The sequence below is a fragment of the Hordeum vulgare genome, chromosome 4H (assembly GCF_904849725.1).
Source record: "Hordeum vulgare subsp. vulgare chromosome 4H, MorexV3_pseudomolecules_assembly, whole genome shotgun sequence".
Classification (NCBI taxonomy): Eukaryota; Viridiplantae; Streptophyta; class Magnoliopsida; order Poales; family Poaceae; genus Hordeum; species Hordeum vulgare.
The window spans coordinates 59673891-59682332 of NC_058521.1; positions in this window are offsets into that span (position 1 = coordinate 59673891).

Genomic DNA, 8442 nt, shown 5'->3' on the forward strand with positions numbered 1-8442 from the left:
TTCCTAGAAATAAAATTAGATTGCCTTATGAATATATGATGAGGGCTACTTATGGTTTGAGCACCAAAGATGAGTATACGTGATTCCATGACTTTTTGCCTAGCTAAGGGCGTTAAACAAAAGCGCTTGTTGGGAGACAACCCAACGAATCTATCCTTTTTTCTGTTTTTTTCCACACTTTCATAATTCTGTTATGATTGTGTTTTTTGTGTTTCTTTTTGCGTTTGTGGCAAGCAAAACCGTTATGATTAGTCTTGGGGATGATCGTTTGGTCATGCTGGAAAAGACAGAAACTTTCTGCTCACGAAAAGAATTTTCATTTTTGTTCTGTAAGAGGTTTTGAGTTGATTCTTTCTGCTGCTGATTTCTACGCAAATTCTACAAACTGTCATAATATTTCAGAATTTTTGAAGTAACACAGGTATACAAAATATACATATTTCTACAAACTGGTCTGCTGTTAACAGATTCTGTTTTTGTTGTGTTGGTTGCTTATTTTGATGAAACTATGGATAGTATCGGGGGGTATTAGCCATGGAAGATTGAAAATACAGTAACTCAACATCAGAATAAGTAGAATTTAAGTTTGCTACAGGACCTAAGGAAGTGGTGGTTTGCTTTCTCATACTAATGTTATCACGAGTTTCTGTTTAAGTTTCGTGTTGTGAACTTTTAAATTTTTGGGTGAAGTTCTTATGGACAAAGAGATAAAGAGTGGCAATAGCTCAAGCTTGGGGATTCCCAAGGCACCCCAAGAGATTCAAGGATGCCGTAAAAGCCTAAGCTTGGGGATGCCCCGGGAAGGCATCCCCTCTCTCGTCTTCAATCCATCGGTAACGTTACTTGGGGCTATATTTTTATTCACCACATGTTATGTGTTTTTTCTTGGAGCATCTTGTATCGTAGGAGTCTTTTTTTTTGTCACAATCATCTTTTCTGAAAACATAGAGAGAGAGACATGCACACGCCGTGATTTTGTCGAGCTTCACTTATATCTTTTGGTAGACAATTCAGCTCACATGTGCTTCACTTATATCTTTTGAGCTAGATACTTTTGCTCTATGTGCTTCACTTATATCTTTTATAGCATAGCGGTGCATGGCTTGGTAGTTGATCTATGCTTTGAAAGTAGTCTCAAAAGGGGTAGTTATCCAAAGGAATACGAAAACTTCCACCTTCATGTTCATTGAATAGTTAGAGAACTTTGATTCATCTCAATTAGTTTTGAGTTGTGGTTATGGTAATATTGAAGTCATGCTAGTAAGGTGTTGTGGATCTAGAAATACTTGTGTTGAAGTTAGTGATTCCCATAGCATGCACGTATGGTGAACCACTATGTGATGAAATCTGAGCATGATTAGTCTATTGATTGTCATCCTTTGCGTGGCGGTTGGGATCGCGCGATGGTTTATACGTACCAACCCTTCCCCTAGGAGTATGCGTTGAATGCTTTGTTTCCATTACTAATAGAAATTTTGCAACAAGTATATGAGTTCTTCATGACTAATGTTGATTCTATGGTTAAGATGCACTTTCACCTTTCACCATCACTATCTTCTTAGTGTCGTGCAACTTTTGCCGGTGCACAAAACCCACCACTAGCCTCCCTCAAAACAGCCACCATACCTACCTACCATGGCTTTTTCAAAGTCATTCTGAGATATATTGCCATGAAAATACCACCATGACATGTGCCACCGCGTCTACATTGCCATTGCATGATCATAAGATAGCTAGCATGATGTTTCCATTAATGTCCATGCCATGCTAGATCATTGCCACGGTACACTACCGAAGGCATTCCATATAGAGTCATAGTTGCTCTAAGTTTTGAGTTGTAAGTGTGATGATCATCATTAATGGAGCATTGTCCCATGTGAGGAAATAAAAGAGGCCAAAGATGCCCACCAAAATAAAAAAAAAGAGGCCAAAGATCCCACCAAAAAAATGAGAGAAAAAGAGAGAAGGGACAATGCTACCACTTTTTCCACACTTGTGCATATTAAGCACCATCATCTTCATGATTGAGAGTCTCTCGTTTTGTCACCACCATAGAGCTAGTGGGAAATTTTCATTATATAACTTGGCTTGTATATTCCAATGATAGGCTTCCTCAAAATTGCCTTAGGTCTTCGTGAGCAAGCAAGTTGATGCTCACCCACTAGTTTTCTTTAAGAGCTCTCACTTACTCTTAGCTCTAGTGCATCATTTGTATGGCAATCCCTACTCATTCACATTGATATCTATTGATGAGCATCTCCACAGCTCATTGATATGCCTAATTAATGTGATTATCTTCTCCTTTTTTTTGTCTTGCAACCTCCACCACACTCCACACCATCTATAGTGCTATAACCATGGCTCACGCTCATGTATTGCGTGAGAGTTGAAAAGGTTTGAGAAAGTAAAGGTGTGAAACAATTACTTGGCCAATACCGGGGTTGTGCATGATTTAAATTCGTTGTGCAATGATGATAGAGCATAGCCAGACTATATGCTTTTGTAGGGATAACTTTCTTTTGGCCTTGTTATTTTGAAAGTTCATGATTACCTTTCTAGTTTGCTTCAATTATTATTGTTTCCACGTCAATAGCAAACTATTGTTTTGAATCAAATGGATCTGAACATTCACGTAACATAAGAGGAGTTACAAAGGACATCTATGCTAGGTATCATGAAAGCATCACAAATTCATTCTTTATCACTTCCCTACTCGAGGACGAGCAGGAGTTAAGCTTGGGGATGCTTGATACGTCTCAAACGTATCTATAATTTTTTATGGTTTCACTCTGTTATCCTGTCATCTTTGGATGTTTTATGTACCTTTTATATCTTTTTTGGGACTAACTTATTAATTCAGTGCCAAGTGCCAGTTCCTGTTTTTTCTGTATTTTTGGCTCTTTCCAGATCTGATTTTGGAACGGAGTCCAAATGGAATAAAATCCCCGAAATGATTTTTTCCCGAATGGAAGAAGATCAGGGGGCCTGTCGGCCAAGCCAGGAGGGCTGCAGGGAGCCCACAAGCCCCCACTCCGCCACCAGGGGGGAGGCGGCGGTGGCAGGGCTTGTGGCCTCCCTGGTTCTTTGTGTTTGTGCAGGCACTTGTGATACTCCTTCACTGGATCGATACCATGGTTCTCAAAACTGAGGGAAATTCTTACCACCGCTACGCTACATCACCCTTTCCGCTTCGAGGGAACACCAACGCAAGGCTCCAAGGCCATGGGGAAATCCTTTGCATATTTGACTAGGAATTCCCTAAAGGCGTAGCCGTAGCAGAAGGATTCCTGGTGCCGTTGCTGAGGAGAATCAAGACAAGAACAGTCTCCCGTCAGCACGTGTTTCTGGCGCCGTTGGAAGGTCTTTTGTTGCAGTAGCATACTACAAGTTTGTCAACAATCCAATGGCATCTTCATCTCTCAACAGAAATACTTCCAGGATGTCCTGAAGAAATTCGGCATGCATGAATGCAAAGGCGTCAAAATTCCAATGCCTACCAACGTCCACCTCTGCACTGATCAAAATGGTAAGGATTTTGATCAACAATTATACCGCTCCGTGATTGGGTCTTTATTGTGCCTATGTGCATCTAGGCGAGATATTATGCTTAGTGTTTGCATGTGTGTCTGTTTCCAAGCAACACCAAAGGAATCACACCATAAGGTTGTGAAGCATATTCTTCGATATCTAGATCACATACCAATGCTTGGATTATGGTACCCCGAGGGCTCAAATCTTCATCTCGTTGGATATTATGACTCTGACTATCCCGGTGACCGCATGGATAGCAAGTCAACATCACGCACTTGCCATTTCCTCTATGATCCTTAGTTTGTTGGTCCTCGAAGAAGCAGAACTCCGTGTCACTTTCCACTTCTGAAGTTGAGTATGTTGCTGCTGGTTCGTGTTGTGCTCAACTACTGTGAATGAAGCAAACCCTCAAGGACTACGGAATCAACATGAAGAATGTGCAACTCTGTTATGATAATGTGAGTGCAATCAAGATTGCAAACAATCCAGTACAACACTCGAATACCAAGCACATCCAGATTCGTCATCATTTTCTTCGTGATCATGTACTCAAGGGCAACATCTTCCTCGACCATGTGAACACTGAAGAACAACTGACAGATAAGTTAAATAAGCCCTTAGATGAAAAGAGATTTTGCAAGTTGTGGTGTGAGCTAAATATCTTATAATCTTCAAACGTTCTTAGAAAGGACACACATTCTAACACTTATGCAAAATTGATAACTTAGATGTGCAACACACGAAGTAACATTTTTGTTCAATCAATGAAGAATAACACTCTAAGTGTGAAGAAATTAATGAAGAATTTGATTCTCAGGACCCTGCGATAATTGTACGCGGTGTCTGAAATCATCATTCTTATACGGTGGGTTACGCCACCAACCCAAGTTGAAATTCTTGAAGCTGAAATTCTTCAAAGTTGAGATTTTTGTAAATTCTTCAGGTTTTCAAATTTGTCAAGTTTGCAAATTCCTCAAAAAGTTCAAATTCTTCAAACTTTTCAACATGTGTTATTCATTGACTATATATACTTATTAGTGAGCTTTCAAAGTCCTCAACACCATTCACTTATTGCTAAGTCTTCATGTTGGTTTTTCTTCTAAGTGAATGTGATCGGACCCATTCCCCCTCTATGCTAAGCTCAACCCAGTCTATTCTCAAATTCTTCATATGCGTTCTATTTGAAACTCGTTCGTATTCTTCACCGAGTCCTTCTCGGTTGAAGAATTTGCGAACAAAATCCTCAAAACTTTATCAAAAAAATTGGCCGTTGCCGCTCAAACCCCTTCCACTAACCATGCTTGGATAAGCACGACCTCCACTAACTCCAGCGCTTAATGCGTGGGTGACACATGTCGAGTGGAGAGGAATAGTCAGGGCACTTTGGTCCGAAAACTTCAGGCCAGACAGTTTTCACCTGGGCTATAAATACCCCACCCACTCCCCTAAGTTATTTTCTTCCTCTCGACCCACTTGTCGTCGTACTCACGCCGGCTGCGGATGTCCTCCCTCCACCATTGTCGTAGCTTTCTTCAGCCGCCAAGTTAGGGCGCTGAAGATCAAACCCGGCGAGCATCTGCCCCACTTCCCCGTGTTCGTCGTGCTCTTTGTCAAGGGTAATTAAAATCTTATTCTACTTCTCTTGTAGATCTTTGTGTTTCCATAAAATCTTCAAAAACTATTATTGCTCAGCAAATTCATCATATGAACATTTCCTATGCTTAGATCACTTGATCAATTTCACTAAGTTACACTATTCTTCAAATGATTCCTCAACTATGTAATTTTCGGATCTACATAGCTCTCAAACTTAAGTCGGAACACTTAGCAAAATTCTTCAAGACAAGACAAATTCCTCAACCTGAGTTATTTTTGAAAATCTTCCCAGAACTCATATGACCTCTTCAAATTCTTCGCACATATACTCTGTTCACAGGTACAAAATGTCTATTGACGAATCTCTATGTTCTCATCAACTTAACTCATTTGCGGCATTTCTTGAATAAAATTTGCACACCTCATCATATTCCTCAAAAGTTCAAATTCCTCAAGTGAAGAAAATGGTTGAAGAGAAGAAACAACAGACCGGTGGAATGAAGCCTAAGACCAACAGTGCTTTTGAAATCCCTAAAGACATCTATGATGAATATTGCACGCCAGATGAAGAAATATATGGGAAGGTGTAAATAGAAAGGACTTGGGCCAGAGAATGAAGGGAGTACAGGTATGTCACTCCAAAGTACATGAAGAAATTTGCACTGAAACCTCCAGGCCCAAGACCTCCTCTTGGTAATAAACAAGTTGCTGATCCCACAAGCCTGGTCACTCGTGAAGAATTCCTGAAGAATGGGCTAAGCATCAGGCTAAACGGCAGAAGACTGCAAAAAAAGGCCATGAGTATATTCAATTTGGAGACTACTGTTGCAGTTGTTGCTGCCTGTTCCTGTGCTACTAAAGTGTCTGGCACAGAAACAGCTCCAAAGCGAGATTTAGTGAAGAAATCGATTGTAAATACAAAGTCTTCAACTCCACATTCCTCACAACAAATTCCTCAATCAGCTCCAAATGTGGGTGCAAAGTCCTCAGCGACTGCCACAAAGTCGTCACTACCAGTGCAACTGGAGACAAGCCAGCGTACCATGGGGACTCCAATTCCCTTAGGACCCTCTACCTCTCCCTCTGCACACACTTATTCTAGTACAACCATGAAGAAAAAGATGATCGCTGGGTGAGGAAAAAACCAAGCCCGAACAAGGTAGTCTTTAATGTTCCCTCTGGATCTGAAGAAGAAGAGGCTGGTGATGAAGTACTTGCTGCCATCATAAAAAACAAACAAGAGAGGGTTGCACAGGACAAAGACACAAACATTCCCCTCATGTTGTATCCCAAGGTGGTGTTAGACTTTATTTACACTTGATATCAAGATACTCAAACTCCTATTGACGATTTGTAGGTCCCACCTGGACCAAGTCATGTGGTGACGACTTTCATTAACGAGGAAATAAGGAAAGTTGAGAAGGCCAAAAGGGCCAGAAAAGCACAAAATCAGAAAGGAAGGTTTCTGAAGAACAACATTCTATCATTGACCCCTGGTCAGCTCATCTCCACACAAACCGAGATCAAAAACCTCAGTGAACAATACAGTCGCTTTCACATTGACTAGAAGGGTGCAAAGGTCACATTTGTCAATGTGGCTACCAAAGCCATCACGGATCACAACACTAGGGCTGCAGTCCAAATGCAACCACAAATTCCTCATGCCAACTCATGTGCTCAATGGACTGAAGAAATTGTGAGGCCTGAAGAAATTCAAGCGCCTGAAGAATCTACACCTGAAGAACCTGCCAGGCCAGCTGAAGAACCTGCTGCGCCTGTAGAATCTGCATGTGCACCAAAATCTTCAAAGGTGAGGAAAGTGACACTTCATTCTGCATCAGAAGTGAAGAAAATTAAGGCTGCTGAAAAGGAAGTTGCTAAGAAGCAAAAGGCGTCAACAAGCACAGAGTCCTTAGAAGCCAACCGCTTGAGGACTTTGACAAGTTCCTCAAATGCACCTATTAACACTACTCCAATCAGCACGGTACCCTGATACGAGGTGGTGCCATTTGGTGTCGAACATGTCATCCTAGAAGGGGATGAAGAAATGGAAGATACTCAATCTGTTGCTTCCACATAGCAGGTTGATGAAGAAATTGAAGTGGAACTAAATACTTCAATTCCTCAAGCATCGTCTCCTCTGCCTCAGTAGAGAACAGAGGCATGCTATGAAGAAAACGATGAAGACATGGACATTGGCTGCCATACATGAGTCATCAACGATGATTATTGAGAAGAAGCTCATCCCAACTCACTAGTGGCAACTCCACTTCCACAAAACCCTCAGTCCCGTGCAGTCAATGAAGAAATCCATAAGGGGTCTGATGACAAACACACTCCAATGAAGTCCACCCCAGAGGATGAATTAGATGCATCAGCTAAAGAAACTATTAATCAAACCACCACTAAGGATATTGCAGCATCGGTCATTGATGAATCTGCAAAGCATAGTCGTCACATTAAAGAAAATGTGGCTGAAGAAACTACTCCTCCTCAAGGTGAGGACACTCCTCATGAACCTCATGTTCAAAATCCTTAGTCTGCAGTTGTCATGGCTCAAGTTCCTCAGATTGAAGAACTTAGAAGACTAGTGGGTAGATTCAAGATGAATCTTCAAACCAAGACTCTTCAACCTTACAGTGGTACCAGATGACCCAAATTCCTGAAGGAGAGATTTTTTTTATGAACATCATTTCTTCATCGGTGCAAATCCGTATGACTCCCCAAGGATAAGGCGGAAGAGATTCTCGAGTGGCACACATATGAATTTCTATGGTGTTGTGCTCTTTGACAAGAATAAGTTTTTTCAGCATCAGCAAATTCCTCATGCAGACATGGAACTCATTCCCTGCTTCAGGCCAGTGCTCAATGTTCTGTATGATGCTGGCCTACTACCATTCTGCATGGATATCGGTGATTGGAATGAAGAAATCATTCTTCAATTCTATGCCACTTTGCATCTCTGAGGTGAAGCACAAGATGTAAACACTTGGGTTCTTAACGGGATGACTGAAGACACTCCCTACACACATCATGCCATGTAACACCCTGATTTTTCAAACTTTTTCTTTTCAAAATATTTTTAAGTTTCACTTGCAAATTGATGGATTTCCAAATTTTCTCAAGCAAGTTGGATTGTGAGTCTCTGATTTCTTGTCACAAGCAAACCAAACCTTTTGCCTCTTGCCAAAACCTTTCTTGAAATAATTTGCAATGATTAAATCTTTCAAATAATTCTTTTTCTATTTTGGGAAATTATGGCATCACCATGGGTTGTGAAGCAACCTAGTTGGGACAAGCTATTGACCCCAAAAC